This window comes from Schistocerca cancellata, chromosome 3 (genome assembly GCF_023864275.1).
Source record: "Schistocerca cancellata isolate TAMUIC-IGC-003103 chromosome 3, iqSchCanc2.1, whole genome shotgun sequence".
NCBI lineage: Eukaryota > Metazoa > Arthropoda > Insecta > Orthoptera > Acrididae > Schistocerca > Schistocerca cancellata.
In genome coordinates, this window is record NC_064628.1 from 295,097,410 (window position 1) to 295,114,847 (window position 17,438).

At 38.8% G+C, this 17,438-nt stretch overlaps 1 protein-coding gene across 3 annotated transcripts in view; it reads right to left on the reverse strand.

Annotated features, from left to right (window-relative positions):
• LOC126174995 (uncharacterized) overlaps positions 1–17,438 on the reverse strand; it is an 897,629-nt gene that overhangs the window by 40,828 nt on the left and 839,363 nt on the right. The gene's annotated exons all lie outside the window — the stretch shown is intronic.

The window sequence follows — 17,438 nt, forward strand, 5'->3', positions numbered from 1 at the left end:
AATGTGATCCAATCACTCCTTAGACATACACACGACCCGTGCCTCTACACTTCATTCGATCCCTGCGAAACCTTACATTTCAGCAGGATAATGCACAACCGCATTTTGCAGGTCCTGTACAGGCCTTTCTGGATAGAGAAAATGTTCGACTGCTGCCCTGGACAGCACATTCTCCAGATCTCTCACCAACTGAAAATGTCTAGTGAATGGTGGCCGAGCAACTGGCTCGTCACAATACGCCAGTCACTACTCTTTATGAACTGTGGTACCTTGTTGAAGCTGCATGGGCAGCTGGACCTGTACACGCCATCCAAGCTCTGTTTGACTCAATGCCCAGGTGTGTCAAGGCAAATCTATTCTGCAGTGTCTGAAAACTCTAGAGGGACTTATTTATATTGCTATGTACTTGAGTGATCTCATAATTTATGATGGTGATTTCAAAATAAAACATAGCAATTGTTTTATCTGGTAATTTTGAACCTACTTTTTTAGGTCTGATCTTATTATAGCAGGAGACAGATTTTCCAACATGTAGGCAACTGTACACAATACAAAAATTAGATTTGTTTCAGAAATTTGGTGACGAGCAACTTACTAACTCACATTGATTTTACAGAAATATTACACATTAATATCAAGAGCTCAGATGGAAATGTATCTTTACTAAATCAAGTACCAGGTACAAAAGAAGGTGTAAACCTGAATTATTGAGTGTGGAAAATCATTTTGAAGCAGCAGCTATACAGTTATATGAAATACAGAGAAAAGTCATAGTCACAGCAATATACAGACCACCTACTGGGAATACAGACATATTCATTAATCAATTAGAAACACTGCTTAACATTCTTTTTACTGAAAGAGCCACTGGAGTTGTCTGTGGGGTTTTCAACATACATCTTACGAATGAAAGTAGAATAAAAAAATCAATTCCTAAATCTAGTATGTAGTTTTAATCTGTTTCCACACATACATGAATCCACAAGAATAACATATAATACAAGCAGTCTTATAGATAATATATTTTGAAATGTACAATCCACAGGAGTAGAAGTAAGAAATAACGATTTGGGATTATCGGACTGTAATGCTCCTGTCCTCAAAATTCCATCAAGGCCATTGCAAGAAAAAAAAAAAAAGTGTACTCATGCATAAAAGAAAATTTTCCCCTGAAAACTGTAGAATTTACACATATCCTAACTAGAGAGTGCTGGGCAGAAGTGCTGTCCCTAACAAATACAAATGATGCATATAACACTTTTTCTTCAATTTTCATGGGATGTTTCAAAATGTGCTTTCCAAAGAAGCTGTCAAGACTCATATCACATCACAACACAAAGCCAAGTTCTTGTACCACAGTGGGCATCGAAACTTCTTGTGGAGCTCTAAAGAGACTAAATTCAAAATTGAAGATATCTATAGATCCACACTTCATAGAATATGGTATATCAAAAAGAAATTAACAAGGAAAAATTTATGAGTAATGACAACTTAATAAGACAGTCTGATAACAAATCAAAAACCATTTGGGGCACTGTGGAAAGTGAAACAGGAAAGACATACAAAGACCAGGATATCATTCTCAAAAACGCAGAAAATTCCAATATTAAAAAGCAAGATTTGCCAAATTACATCAACAATTATTTCATAAATGCAACAGTTTCATTAAGCTCTAAATTTACAACCCAAGAAAAAGCTGAATTTCCAAAAGCTGCATGTAGCCTGAGGATAGATCCAACAGATGAACATGAAGGGTTCAAAGAAATAAAAAGCTTGAAACCTAAAATTTCAGCAGGTGGTGCCTGTTTATATCATAACAAGGACAGCTGCACAAATCGCAAGGCCCTTGGCATACATAGCCAACTGATAATTTAGTGAAGGAGTGTTTCCAGAAAGGATGAAAATGTCAAAAGTGAAGCCATTATTCAAAAACGACGACAAGCATAAGGTAGAAAACTATTGGCCAATATCCCTTTTTCCAGCATTTTCCAAAATAAAAGAAAAATTAATGAAGCATAGAATTAACAAATATCTAAATGACCATAAGTTACTAAATAGAAATCAGCATGGCTTCCAGGGTCGTAAAAATACAGAAACAGTACTAATGTGCTAGATTGAACAAATAATCAAAACTCTAGAAAAAGACAACAGTGTAGTAGGAATAAATTAAGGTGTCTCCAAAGCATTTGACACTGTCAATCATGGCATTTTTTTAGAAAAACTGGAAGCATTAAGTATTCATGGGACAGGGAAAAAGGAGTTTGAATCATATCTACAAAACAGAACACAGATTGCAGGACTAATGTCAGATTACTCCAACTACAAAATAAATTTAGTATCAGATGCAAGAAAAGTAGAAATAGGAGTACTGCAAGGCAGTATTCTAAGTCCCTTATTGTTCCTTGTCTACATAAATGACTTCCACACCTCAGGTAGAGCAACCACCAAGGCCATACTACTCGCAGATGACACTAGTGTGACAATAGGTGCACCAAAGCAAATGCTGCAAACAACTATTGATCAGGTAATAAAGAATGTCCACACTTGGTTCAATGCAAACTGGTTGACATTAAATGCAAATAAAACAAATTATATGCAGTTTAGGAAAATATGCCAAAATGTAAATCTTGATCTGCTGGTGGGTGACAAGGTCATAGGCAGAGTGACATCAACAAAATTTCTGGGGATTCATGTAGATTAAAATCTTAATTTTAATGATCATGTCATGAAACTCATGCAGAAACTTTACTCAGCCTGATCAGGAAAGAGGGAAGGAGAGGGAAAGACAAAAGGATTTGGGTTTTAAGGGAGAGGGTAAGGAGTCATTCCAATCCCGGGAGTGGAAAGACTTACCTTAGGGGGAAAAAAGGACAGGTATACACTCGCACACACACACATATCCGTCCGCATATACACAGACACAAGCAGACATTTGTAAAGGCAAAGAGTTTGGGCAGAGATGTCAGTCGGAGCGGAAGTACAGAGGCAAAGATGATGTTGAAAGACAGGTGAGGTATGAGCGGCGGCAAATTGAAATTAGAAATTAGCGGAGATTGAGGCCTGGCGGATAGCGAGAAGAGAGGATATGCTGAAGGGCAAGTTCCCATCTCCGGAGTTCTGACAGTTTAGTGTTAGTGGGAAGTATCCAGATAACCCGGACGGTGTAACACTGTGCCAAGATGTGCTGGCCGTGCACCAAGGCATGTTTAGCCACAGGGTGATCCTCATTACCAACAAACACTGTCTGCCTGTGTCCATTCATGCGAATGGACAGTTTGTTGCTGATCATTCCCACATAGAACGCTTCACAGTGTAGGCAGGTCAGTTGGTAAATCATGTGGGTGCTTTCACACGTGGCTCTGCCTTTGATCGTGTACACCTTCTGGGTTACAGGACTGGAATAGGTGGTGGTGGGAGGGTGCATGGGACAGGTTTTACACCGGGGGCGGTTACAGGGGTAGGAGCCAGAGGGTAGGGAAGGTGGTTTGGGGATTTCATAGGGATGAACTAAGAGGTTACAAAGGTTAGGTGGACGGCGGAAAGACACTCTTGGTGGAGTGGGGAGGATTTCATGAAGGATGGATCTCATTTCAGGGCAGGATTTGAGGAAGTCGTATCCCTGCTAGAGAGCCACATTCAGAATCTGATCCTGTCACAAGTGGGGCACTTTTGGGGTTCTTCTGTGGAAGGTTCCGGGTTTGAGGAGATGAGGAAGTGGCTCTGGTTATTTGCTTCTGTACCAGGTCGGGAGGGTAGTTACGGGATGCAAAAGCTGTTTTCAGGTTGGTGGTGTAATGGTTCAAGGATTCCGGACTGGAGCAGATTTGTTTGCCACGAAGGCCGTTGTTTGTGTGTCTATCGACCTGCCAGCGCTTTTGTTTGGTAAGTCTCATCATCTTTCCTTTTAGATATATTTTTCCCATGTGGAATGTTTCCCTCTATTATATTCATATCATTAATTCGAACCCAACAATCACGTTTGTTATTGTTATTGTCACTGTTACATGTCGTAGTCTTTTCTGTCGTCTTATTTCCTCCTTCTGTTTTTGCCAGCAGTTTCACTTTCTATTCACCTTCTCCTTTTTTACCGTAATCCAGTATACAATTTTATCCCGCCGATATATACTCAATAATACGTAATAATACGTAACCCACTTCCAAACCATAACCAAAAAATTTTTTTACGCTTTCAACACTACCGCTGCTACAAAATCCACCGTTTCCAGTTCACAAACAGTTCCTTTCAGCTATTAAACAAACTTTTCGGCTAGTTTTAATAACTTTTGCTTTATTTCCATTTCCATTTTTCTCACATCACCAATCATTTTTAGCCGCTTCCCACAGGTTTTAACGTCATTATTTCTTCATCAGACAATTGTTAGCTTCATTTCCATAATCTGCCACCACCAAACCACTCCTTTTAATACATCCTCACGTAGTTTTTTCGAAATTTTCCCGTATTTCTCCACCCTTTAACGTGTTTTGGCGGCAACACAACCACCTAACCTTTATGCACATCATTATCTACCTACACAAGTTCACCACAGGATCAACATAGCCCAGCTCTAACCAACCCTTTTTCGCCTTTTTTCACACTAGATCTCCATTTGCTTTCTAGTTTACTCCGGAGATGGGAACTTGCCCTTCAGCATATCCTCTCTTCTCGCTATCCGCCAGGCCTCAATCTCCGCTAATTTCTAATTTCAATTTGCCGCCGCTCATACCTCACCTGTCTTTCAACATCATCTTTGCCTCTGTACTTCCGCCCCGACTGACATCTCTGCCCAAACTCTTTGCCTTTACAAATGTCTGCTCGTGTCTGTGTATATGCGGATGGATATGTGTGTGTGTGCGTGAGTGTATACCTGTCCTTTTTTCCCCCCTAAGGTAAGTCTTTCTGCTCCCGGGATTGGAATGACTCCTTACCCTCTCCCTTAAAACCCAAATCCTTTTGTCTTTCCCTCTCCTTCCCTCTTTCCTGACGAGGCAACCATTGGTTGCAAAAGCTAGAATTTTGTGTGTAGGTTTGTGTGTCTATCGACCTGCCAGCGCTTTTGTTTGACACATATACAGACACAAGCAGACATATTTAAAGACAAAGAGTTTGGGCAGAGATGTCAGTCGAGGCAGAAGTGCAGAGGCAAAGATGTTGTTGAATGACAGGTAAGGTACGAGTGGCGGCAACTTGAAATTAGCGGAGATTGAGGCCTGGTGGATAACAGGAAGAGAGGATATATTGAAGAGCAAGTTCCCATTAGATTAGATTAGATTAGATTAGATTAGATTAGATTAATACAAGTTCCATGGATCATGAATACGATATTTCGTAATGATGTGGAACGAGTCAAATTTTCCAATACATGACATAATTAAGTTAATTTAACAACATACTTAGGTTAATATAACAACTTTTTAATTTTTTTGTGTTTTTTTTATTTTTTTATTTTTTTTATTAATTTTTTTTTTAATTTTTTTAAATTTATATCTAAAAATTCCTCTATGGAGTAGAAGGAGTTGTCATTCAGAAATTCTTTTAATTTCTTCTTAAATACTTGTTGGTCGTCTGTCAGACTTTTGATACTATTTGGTAAGTGACCAAAGACTTTAGTGCCAGTATAATTCACCCCTTTCTGTGCCAAAGTTAGATTTAATCTTGAATAGTGAAGATCATCCTTTCTCCTAGTATTGTAGTTATGCACACTGCTATTACTTTTGAATTGGGTTTGGTTGTTAATAACAAATTTCATAAGAGAGTATATATACTGAGAAGCTACTGTGAATATCCCTAGATCCTTAAATAAATGTCTGCAGGATGATCTTGGGTGGACTCCAGCTATTATTCTGATTACACGCTTTTGTGCAATAAATACTTTCTTCCACAGTGATGAATTACCCCAAAATATGATGCCATATGAAATCAACGAGTGAAAATAGGCGTAGTAAGCTAATTTACTAAGATGTTTATCACCAAAATTTGCAATGACCCTTATTGCATAAGTAGCTGAACTCAAACGTTTCAGCAGATCATCAATGTGTTTCTTCCAATTTAATCTCTCATCAATGGACACACCTAAAAATTTGGAGTATTCTACCTTAGCTATATGCTTCTGATTAAGGTCTATATTTATTAATGGCGTCATACCATTCACTGTACGGAACTGTATGTACTGTGTCTTATCAAAATTCAGTGAGAGTCCGTTTACAAGGAACCACTTAGTAATTTTCTGAAAGACAGTATTGACAATTTCATCAGTTAATTCTTGTTTGTCAGGTGTGATTACTATACTTGTATCATCAGCAAAGAGAACTAACTTTGCCTCTTCATGAATATAGAATGGCAAGTCATTAATATATATTAAGAACAACAAAGGACCCAAGACTGACCCTTGTGGAACCCCATTCTTGATAGTTCCCCAGTTTGAGGAATGTGCTGATCTTTGCATAGTATGAGAACTACTTATTTCAACTTTCTGCACTCTACCAGTTAGGTACGAATTAAACCATTTGTGCACTGTCCCACTCATGCCACAATACTTGAGCTTGTCTAGCAGAATTTCATGATTTACACAATCAAAAGCCTTTGAGAGATCACAAAAAATCCCAATGGGTGGTGTTCGGTTATTCAGATCATTCAAAATTTGATTGGTGAAAGCATATATGGCATTTTCTGTTGAAAAACCTTTCTGGAAACCAAACTGACATTTTGTTAGTACTTCATTGTTACAGATGTGTGAAGCTACTCTTGAATACATTACTTTCTCAAAAATTTTGGATAAAGCTGTTAGAAGGGAGATTGGACGGTAATTGTTGACATCAGATCTATCCCCCTTTTTATGCAAAGGTATAACAATAGCATATTTCAGTCTATCAGGGAAAATGCCCTGTTCCAGAGAGCTATTACACAGGTGGCTGAGAATCTTACTTATCTGTTGAGAACAAGCTTTTAGTATTTTGCTGGAAATGCCATCAATTCCATGTGAGTTTTTGCTTTTAAGCAAGTTTATTATTTTCCTAATTTCATAGGGAGAAGTGGGTGAGATTTCAATTGTATCAAATTGCATAGGTATGGCCTCTTCCATTAACAGCCTAGCATCTTCTAATGAAGACCTTGATCCAACTATATCCACAACATTTAGAAAATGATTATTAAAAATATTTTCAACGTCTGACTTTTTGTTCGTAAAGTTTTCATTCAATTTGATGGTAATACTGTCTTCCTGTGCTCTTGGTTGACCTGTTTCTCTTTTAATAATATTCCAAATTGTTTTAATTTTATTATCAGAGTTGCTGATTTCAGACATGATACACATACTTCTGGATTTTTTAATAACTTTTCTTAATATAACACAGTAGTTTTTATAATGTTTGATAGTTTCTGGGTCACTACTCTTTCTTGCTGTCAGATACATTTCCCTTTTCCGGTTACAAGATATTTTTATACCCTTAGTAAGCCATGGTTTGTTACAAGGTTTCTTACGAGTATATTTAACTATTTTCTTGGGGAAGCAGTTTTCAAATGCATTTACAAAAATGTCATGAAATAAATTATATTTTAAATTGGCATCAGGTTCACGGTACACCTCATCCCAGTCTAACTGCTGTAGGCTTTCCCTGAAATTTGCAATTGTTAAATCGTTGACTGAACGTACTACTTTGGAGGACTGTTTAGTATTGCTGAATGGGGCTATGTCATATATTGTAACTAGCTGTGCACCATGATCAGAAAGACCATTCTCAACAGGCTGAGCATTTATCTGGTTAAACTTATCTTGGTCTATAAAGAAGTTATCTATCAGTGAGCTGCTATTCTTTACCACCCGAGTAGGAAAATCAATAACGGGTGTCAAATTGAAAGAACCAAGTAATACTTCAAGGTCATTTTTCCTATTACCCTCTTTCAGAGAATCTACATTGAAGTCCCCACAAATAATAATTTGCTTCCCCCTGTCTGACAGATAGCACAACAAGGAGTCCAAATTTTTCAGAAATAGATGAAAATTTCCTGATGGGGACCTATATAAAGTTACAATTATAAATGTGCCTTTATTTAATTTAAGCTCACAGGCACATGCTTCTATATGTTTCTCTACACAAAACTTTTTTGTTTCTATACTTTTTGCACAGTGATAACTTTTGACATATATGGCAACTCCTCCTTTCTCCATATTTTCTCTCATCACATGTGCAGAGAGTTTATATCCACTTACATTTACCTTATCCATATCAGTAACAATGTGATGCTCAGACAGGCATAGTATATCTATTTCATCCTCAGCTTCTAAATCTTCTAAACAAACCAGAAGCTCATCTATTTTATTCTTTAAACTCCATCTCTGGAGTTCGGATAGGTTGGTGTTAGTGGGAAGTATCCAGATAACCCGGACGGTGTAACACTGCGCCAAGATGTGCTGGCCGTGCACCAAGGCATGTTTAGCCACAGGGTGATCCTCATTACCAACAAACACTGTCTGCCTGTGTCCATTCATGCGAATGGACAGTTTGTTGCTGGTCATTCTCACATAGAACGCATCACAGTGTAGGCAGGTCAGTTGGTAGATCACATGGGTGCTTTCACACGTGGCTCTGCCTTTGATTGTGTACACCTTCCGAGTTACAGGACTGGAGTAGGTGGTGGTGGGAGGGTGCATGGGACAGGTTTTACACCGGGGGCGGTTACAGGGGTAGGAGCCAGAGGGTAGGGAAGGTGGTTTGGGGATTTCATAGGGATGAACTAAGAGGTTACAAAGGTTAGGTGGACGGCGGAAAGACACTCTTGGTGGAGTGGAGAGGATTTCATGAAGGATGGATCTCATTTCAGGGCAGGATTTGAGGAAGTCGTATCCCTGCTGGAGAGCCACATTCAGAGTCTGATCCAGTCCTGGAAAGTATCCTGTCACAAGTGGGGCACTTTTGGGGTTCTTCTGTGGGAGGTTCTGGGTTTGAAGGGATGAGGAAGTTGCTCTGGTTATTTGCTTCTGTACCAGGTCGGGAGGGTAGATGCGGGATGCGAAAGCTGTTTTCAGGTTGTTGGTGTAATGGTTCAGGGATTCCGGACTGGAGCAGATTCGTTTGCCACGAAGACCTAGGCTGTAGGGAAGGGACTGTTTGATGTGGAATGGGTGGCAGCTGTCATAATGGAGATACTGTTGCTTGTTGGTGGGTTTGATGTGGACGGACGTGTGAAGCTGGCCATTGGACAGATGGAGGTCAATGTCAGGGGAAGTGGCATGGGATTTAGAGTAGGACCAGGTGAATCTGATGGAACCAAAGGAGTTGAGGTTGGAGAGGAAATTCTGGAGTTGTTCTTCACTGTGAGTCCAGATCATGAAGATGTCATCAATAAATCTGTACCAAACTTTAGGTTTGCAGGCCTGGGTAACCAAGAAGGCTTCCTCTAAGTGACCCATGAATAGGATGGCGTACGAGGAGGACATCCTGGTACCCATGGCTGTTCCCTTTAATTGTTGGTATGTCTGGCCTTCAAAAGTGAAGAAGTTGTTGGGATCACCCTGTGGCTAAACATGCCTTGGTGCACGGCCAGCACATCTTGGCACAGTGTTACACCATCCAGGTTATCTGGATACTTCCCACTAACACCAACCTGTCAGAACTCCAGAGATGGGAACTTGCCCTTCAGTATATCCTCTCTTCTCTTTATCCGCCAGGCCTCAACCTCCGCTAATTTCAATTTCAAGTTGCTGCCACTCATACCTCACCTGTCTTTCAACAACATCTTTGCCTCTTTACTTCCGCCTCGACTGACATCTCTGCCCAAACTCTTTCCGTTTACAAATGTCTGCTTGTGTCTGTGTATGTGCGAATGGGTGTGTGTGTGTGTGTGTGTGTGTGTGTGTGTGTGTGTGTGTGTGTGTGTGTGTGCGCGCGTGTGTGTGCGTGTGTGTGTGCGTGTGCGTGTGTATACCTGTCCTTTTTTTCCCCTAAGGTAAGTCTTTCCGCTCCCAGGATTGGAATGACTCCTTACCCTCTCCCTTAAAACCCACATCCTTTCGTCTTTCCCTCTCCTTCCCTCTTTCCTGATGAAGCAACCATTTGTTGCGAAAGCTTGAATTTTGTGTGTATGTTTGTGTTTATTTGTGTGTCTATCGACCTGCCAGCGCTTTTGTTTGGTAAGTCTCATCATCTTTGTTTATTTAAATCTGATGGACAGCTGTTGAGTGTGGTAAAATCTGTACTGAATTATTGCAGTGTGTATAAGGGCTTCCTGTTTAGGGTGGACAAAAGTAAAGCCTTTGGGAAAACAGACTATGCAGTTACAATACTGTTAGCATACATGTATAAAAAGTTGTATTATTGTGTCTTGTATGACCAAGTATTATTCTTTGTACATTTTTTTGCACAACTTTGATTTCTTTGTACTACTTAATGTAAAATTGTGTATGTTCCTTTTCACAAATTGTTTCCCATAAATTTACATGTACTTTTGGACAACATCCATATAATAATTATTGTTTACAGATGGATAAATAAATAAATAATAAATAAGACATAAATGATACATAAATAAGTAATAAATAAATAATACAAGGCTGATGTACTTGAGGGCAATATTTTGGAAATGGAAAAGGATGTAGATGAAGATGAAATGAGAAATACGATACTGCATGAAGAATTTGATACAACACTGAAAGACCCAAGTTGAGACAAGGCCCCAGGAGTAGATAACATTCCATTAGATTTACTGATAGCCTTGGGAGAGCCAGCCCTGACAAAACTCTACCATCTGGCGAGCAAAATGTACGAGATAGGCGACATACCCTGAGACTTCAAGAAGAATATAATAATTCCAATCCCAAAGAAAGCAGGTGGTGACAGATGTGAGAATTACTGAACTATCAGTTTAATAAGTCACAGCTGCAAAATACTAATGCGAATTCTTTACAGACGAATGGAAAAACTGGTAGAAGTCGACCTCGGGGAAGATCAGTTTGGATTCCGTAGAAATGTTGGAACACGTGAGGCAATACTGATCCTTATCTTAGTAGATAGATTAAGGAAAGGCAAACCTACGTTTCTAGCATTTGTAGACTTAGAGAAAGCTTTTGACAATGTTGAGTGGAATACTCTCTTTCAAATTCTGAAGGTGGCGGGGGTCAAATACAGGGAGTGAAAGGCTATTTACAATTTGTACGGAAACCAGATGGCAGTTATAAGAGTCGAGGGACATGAAAGGGAAGCAGTAGTTGATAAGGGAGTGACACAGGGTGTAGCCTATCCCCGATGTTACTCAATCTGTATACTGAGCAAGCAGTAAAGGAAACAAAAGAAAAATTCAGAGTAGGTATCAAAATCCATGGAGAAGAAATAAAAACTTTGAGGTTCACCGATGACATTGTAATTCTGTCAGAGACAGCAAAGCACCTGGAAGAGCAGTTGAACGGAATGGACAGTGTCTTGAGAGGAGGATATAGGATGAACATCAACAAAAGCAAAATGAGGGTAATGGAATGTAGTCAAATTAATACTGAGGGAATTAGATCAGGAAATGAGACAAAGTAGTGGACAAGTTTTGCTATTTGGGAAACAAAATAACTGATGATAGTCGAAATAGAGAGGATATAAAATGTAGACTGGCAATGGCAAGGAAAGTGTTTATGGCGAAGAGATATTTGTTAACATTGAGTATAGATTTCAGTGTCAGGAGGTGTTTTCTGAAAGTATTTGTATGGAGCGTAGCCATTAACGGTAGTGAAACATGGACAATAAATAGTTTAGACAAGAAGAGAAATGTGGTGCTACAGAAGAACACTGAAGATTAGATGGGTAGATCACATAACTAATGAGGAGGTATTGAATAGAATTGGGGAGGAGGAGGAATTTGTGGCACAACTTGACTAGAAGAAGGGATCGGTTGGTAGGACATGTTCTGAGGCATCAATGGATCACCAATTTAGTATGGGAGGGAAGTGTGGAGGGTAAAAATTGTTGAGGGAGACGAAGGCATGAATACACTAAACAGATTCAGAAGGATGTAGGTTGCGGAGATGAAGAAGTGTGTACAGGACAGAGTAGCATGGAGAGCTGCATCAAACCAGTCTCGGAACTGAAGACTACAACAACAACAATGTTGTTTTGTCTCTACACTATTCGTGCCATGATAATGCATTCCATAAAGAAGAAAACAGTTAGAGATTGGCAACCAACCAATGTTATTTAATTTGAGCAGTCCATTTCCACACACTGAGTGCAACCAAGGTTGTTCAAATTTCAGAGGTCTGACAATAACCATCTTCAGTATTTGCTCAACTATGATGACTGATTATTAACTTCTCTCCACTATCATATCCTCTGATAATAGTGGCTTGCTATGAATTGTGTACAAATGTTAATTCATTGACTCTCCAGTTGTCAATTGGTAGAACTCTGAAGACTTGTTAGGGTGCTAATGACGTATCTCAAATTTTTACTAACTTTTATGATCAAACAATACAGTGGTGAGTGAAAAAAAAAATCATATGTATAGTGGCACTACACAACATTACTGAATGCATTAATCACTTTGCTTTGGTAATCCTTATTCAATTCTTCCATCATCCACTGATCCATCCACTCCTGTGTTTGTTTGTTTACCATTTTCTGTAAATCACATTGTAAAGGAGAAAACGTAGGGATGTAGAATGTGTGTTACTCCTATGTGTATCAATCAGTCATAAAACTGAAGTCCCATTTATCATGTGGCTGCATTGCTTGATGCTGATGGCATTTACTCCCTATACATTCCTTGTTACCCTACATAATTCTAAATGTAGAGTGGAGCTTTCCTCCTGATCTCCTCCTCCAATATGACTCAACCTCCACATTACAATGCAGCTTGAAAGTATCTAAATCTACAATACATCCATGTAGAAGAGGTTATAATATGACTAAACTACTTCAGTTGCTCTTATTACATAATGTCCATTTTAGTTCAGCTCTACGCATTTTTCTTTCTTTTTATGCTAATTTGTGATGGGCAGTGTTTATCAATATGAATGTTCAAAGGAGGCAATGTCAACAAAACAAACACTTTCATTTCCTTTTGGACTAATAATGTATGACAGTAGTGTCATGTGATACAGTGAATAGAGGCTCATTACCAACTTTTATACAGTTAAAGGATGCTGGAAAGTGGAGGACTTGTATGGATGCTGTCACTCTGTTTTCATAATATTTCTGAAAGATGTGCACATTTACTAATGACAACAAGTAAGGAAGATATTACACAAACTTTAAAACAATTAACTCCTTTGGTTGTTGTACTTCACACAATTTTCAATTTTGGAGACAGCAAATCATTAAAATTTATACTATGATTGTTCATTTATTATTGTTTCCTGGTATGTTCTTCAGTCAAGAGCTCTACATTGCAAAAAAGATCACAGTAACAACATAATGTTGTCACTATTCACGATTGTCAAATATATATTTTTTTGAGCAGTTTTGTATAGTATAAACAGCTTCATAAGATGTGTGTATTTTATTGCAATATTTATCAAACATATTGTATCTCACCAGGCAAGTTACATATAAGATTTTTCTGTGTGCTTTGACAGTTTAATGATTAAATTCCTTGCACATTTTTGTATTTAAGAGCTGTAGTCTTGCATTTTAGTAACAGTAAAGTGTAAAATTGTGTGGTCTGTATTGCAGTTGTTATTTGTCTCTTTTGAAAGACCAGCAACTGTTTGTTACAACTCAGTCAGGCTCCAGACTCCTATGGTGATATTTCAGAAGAATAACAAGTTACGTATTTAGATTTCTCTCTGTGCTTTCATAGTTTAATTCTTAAGTCAGTAGTACTAGTATGGATAGGGTGTTTGCACGTTTTGTTTAGGTGTAGGACAAGCTGGTCACAGTTTGTGCACAGCCGAAAATGCTTTTGGCCATGGTCAGAGACCTGCAGGCTGCTGCCTTGTGGTGTAGCAATTGCAGAGAATCTCGCACATTGCTCAGGACACTTAGGTGTTATTCATTTCACCCATGGGCTCTATCCTCACTCCAGCTGGAATGATGGATTGTAACACATTCATGTTGCTCAGGGTGGAGGTCAGTATGGAGGCTGGCCACCTGGTCTTGACCATTCACCCTGTGAGTGGACAGACCTTCAGCAGGGTCCATGCAGGCATGTGGGGACAGGTGTCACTAGTTATTGGGAGCTCCAATGTTAGGCATGTTATGGAGCCCCTTCAGGAAATGGCATCCTGCACTGTAAAAAAGTCCAATGTGTGCTCGGTATGTCTGTCAGAAAGGCCTCATCTCAAAAGCAGTGGAGGCTCGCTATCAAGGGTGCAGGGCACAGTTGCCTGCAAGCTGTGGCTCGAATTGGTACCAGTAATGTCTGTCACTTTAGTTGCGAGGCCACACTCAGCTTGTATGGGCAACTGGCAGAAGTGGTGAAGACTGCTGGCCTTGCTCATGGGCTGCAAACAGAGCTCACAAGTTGCAGCATTGTACTCTGAGTTGATTGAGGTCCTTAGGTTTGGAGACAAGAGGAGGGTCTCAACCAAAGGCTCCATCGGTTCTTTGACAGTCATGGCTTCAGATTTAAGGGCCTGTGTTATGGGCTGGAGAATTGTATGACACCCCTTGATAGGTCTGAGGTTTACTAAACAAAGGAAGCAGATACACAGGTACCAAAGTTCTCATGGAGTACACATGGGGTTTTTCTAGGCTGGGCAGTGGTTGGAGGTCCACTGATAAACACTCACAAGTCAATACACAACGAGCAAAATCAGACCACATACAAAGTAAACACACTTTGATTGCCAAAAATTTAATAGTAAACTGTATTGTTAGTGAACATCCTTAATTTGCTGCCATCCAGGAAAATTATCATTCTCCAATTATTCTCAGATCCAAAGAGATCTGGCAGCAACACACAGTAAAAAGCTACAAAATATTTAGTGAGGCATGGAATGTATATCAAGAAGATAGATTAGATTCCGCAGGAGGGGGAGTGTTCACTACAGTTGACAAATATAGTATGACTATTTGGGTTGAAATTGAATCTAACTGTGAAGTTGTAAATAACTAGCCTAGGTGAACTCCAATTAATTACTGGACATTTCTACCAGCCATATGATTTTGATGTGTCAGTTTTGGAATCAGTGAAAGCAAGCCTTTGCTCAGTAATGCAGAAATACCTAGGTCATGAAATACTAGTTGGAGGCAACATTAACCTACTGATTGTAAGCATGTGTGGATTCATTTCAGGTCTTGTGAAGTAGTTTTGGAACAAGTTTTCCAAAAACTTGTTTTAAGCAGCTAGTTCAGCAGCCTGTATGAAATGGAAATGTTTTACAACTTGTAGCAACAAACAGGAATGAACTTATTGACAGTGTCAGATAAACATGGATACTAGTGATCATGATAAAGTGACGATGGTTACTGGAGTTATTAAATCCATCAAGAAGGCTAGAAGAGTATTTTTACTTGAAAGAGAAGATAAGCGGTTGTTAGCATCCCACTTAGACAAGGAACAGACATCATTTATTTCCAATATGATCAGATTACGGGCAAACTTTAAATTGCTTGTAAAACTTGCTCTCGATAAGTATGTGCTGAGTAACTGGATAAAAGACCCAATGTGGTTAAAAAATTTGCAAAATGCTGAGGAAGCAGAGCCTGTCGCATTCTCAATTCAAAAAAGAATACACAAATGCCAACAGCCAAAAGGTAGTAGACATTCATATGTTTGAATAAGATTGATGCCCAAATCAGACAACTTCCATCATCATACCTCAGTAAAAGATCTTGCCAAGAACACAAGAAAATTCTTGGCCCACGTAAAATCACTAAGAGGGTTGAAGGCTCTACCCAGTCATGCACTGACTAGTCTGGTGCGCAATAGAGGACAACAAAAGGAAAGCTGAAGTTTTAAATTTCATGTATTAGAAATTATTCATGAAGGAGGACTTTTTAAACATACAGTCATTTGACAACTGCACAGACTTCCAAATGAAAGACATAGAACAGGCATCTCTGGTGTAGAGTAGCAACTGAAGGAGTTGAAAACAAGGAAGTCATTAGATCTGAATGGAAACCTAATTTGGTTTTACAGAGAGTGCTCTACAGCATCAGTTTATTACTTAGCTTGCATTTATCACGAACCTCTCTTATTCTCTACATACATAAATGACCTGATGGACAGGGTGAGCAGCAATCTGCAGCTGTTTGCTGCTGCTGATGCTGTGTATTGGTAAAGTGTCATTGTCAAATGATTGTAAGAGGATACAAGATGACTTACGCAAAATTTCTAGATGGTATGATGAATGGCAGCCTGTTCTAAATGTCGAAAAATTTAAGTTAATGGAGATGAGTAGAAAAAGCAAACCCATAACGTCCGGATAGGACATTAGTAGTGTGCTGCTTAACAAAGTCATGTCAATTAAATATCTATGTGTAACATTGCAAAGCAATATGAAATGGAATGAACACATGACAGTGCTAGGAAAGGCAAATGGTTGACTTTGGTTTATTGGGAGATTTTTAAGAAATTGTAGCTTATCTATAATGAAGACTGCATATAGAACACTACTGCAACACATTCTTGAGTAGTACTCAAGTTTTTGAGGTCCCCTCCAGGTCAGATTAAAGGAAAATATTGAAGCAAGGCAGAGGAGTGCTGATAGATTTGTTATGGTGGGTTCGATCTGTATGCAAGTATTACAGAGATGTTTCCTGAACTCTAATGTGAATAACTGAAAGAGGGATGATATACTCTTTGTGAGAGACTATTCAGAAAATTTAGAGACCCAGCCTTTGAAGATGACTGCAGAATGATTCTGCTGCTGACAAGTATGTTGTGTAAGGACTACAAAGGTAAGAGAAATTAGTGCTTGTATGGAGGTTTATAGACAGTTGTTTTTCCCTCACTATTTTTGAGTAGAAAGGGAAAGGAAATGACTATTAGTGGTACAAGGCACCCTCCATCAAATGGTTGCTTGTGAAATATATAAGTAGATTTACATGTGGAAGAGACAAAGAAATCACAAAAATATTAGAAGAAAAATAAGCAACAGAACTGTTCAACAAGTTTGTAATTGGCATAGAAAGGGAGAATTATGATTTGCTAAAATTTACTTCATATTATGCCTCACATGAAAGAACATCTGTGTTTACCTCATCTGTGTTTACCTCAGAGTATGTAAGAGTACGCATAATATGCCAACATCACAAATTTGTTTTTCTTCCCCAGAATGAATTGGGAGATAGAAGTGAATTCAAACAAAGCACGATTACAGTTGAACAGAAATTTCACATTTATTATATGTACCCACGTTAGTCATGTTCTTGTGAAGTGAACATGCCAAAGAAGAACTAATTGTTGTTGAAATAAATATAAGAAGTTAACTTATTCACACTACCACACTTTTTTACATTAAGTGTACAAATAAACTGTCAGAGTTCAAATAATGTATAATTCTTGTTTGCAGTTTAGG